An 875-nucleotide genomic window follows, 5' to 3' on the forward strand; every position below is an offset into this window, starting at 1 on the left:
CCGCCACAGAACGGGGCGGGCGGCGGGGGAGGGGAGCCGGGGTCGGTGCGGGGCCCTGCGGCTGCCGCCTCCGGGACCCTCCGCCGCGGCCTGCGGCCGTGACAGGGCGGGGGCGACGCGGCCGGTCCCTGTCACAGCGCCCGCTTGCTTGCCGCTTCGGTCCGCTTCCCAGCCCCTCTCTCTGTTTATTTCTCTATTTGTTTACCTGCTTGTTTTATTTTTTTTAAAAAATTTCTCGTCAGCCTGTGTGCCACCGCTCAGTGTGGAGTCAGTGTTGCGAAACTGCCGCCCGCCTGACGCCTGCCTTTCCTTTTTTTTAGTATTTTTTCTCCCCCCCCCCCCAGCAATATGAATTCATCTTACTTCACGTAACCAGCTCCTGCAGCAGACTGCCTTCAAATCCGCTTCGGATAGCGTGTGGAATCTTAGAGGGTAGTGGCACCTTGTTATTTAATTGCTCTGAGGAGACGGCGCAGGCGGTTAACAGTTTGAATTACGCCCTTGTACACTTCAAATACTACTTTTCGTTAGTGACTAATTGGTAGTTCACCTCTTCCACTTTAGTTACTTCTGCCAAACCAGGTGTGTGTGACGTGGCACGTATGGCACTCATCTCGCCTGTGCTTCAGGGCTCCTTACCTTTTTCTTTGAAATCACGGTGCTGATTCGCACCGGTTTTAAGAAATTTTTCAAACGCTTCAGTTACATTTTCCGGGTGGTGTGGAAAGACACAGAGCGTGATCTCTAAATTAATTATATTGGCAGTGAAGTGTAAACCATACAGGCTGTTCTGGTTTTCTTTTATAATTTGACATCAGGAAAGCGAGTCCCCCAAAAGATGAGTGGGTGGTGGTTGGAAGTTGAACCCCCCAAAA

Source organism: Haliaeetus leucocephalus, unplaced genomic scaffold (genome assembly GCF_000737465.1).
Source record: "Haliaeetus leucocephalus isolate CR32 unplaced genomic scaffold, Haliaeetus_leucocephalus-4.0 Scaffold328, whole genome shotgun sequence".
NCBI classification, from domain to species: domain Eukaryota; kingdom Metazoa; phylum Chordata; class Aves; order Accipitriformes; family Accipitridae; genus Haliaeetus; species Haliaeetus leucocephalus.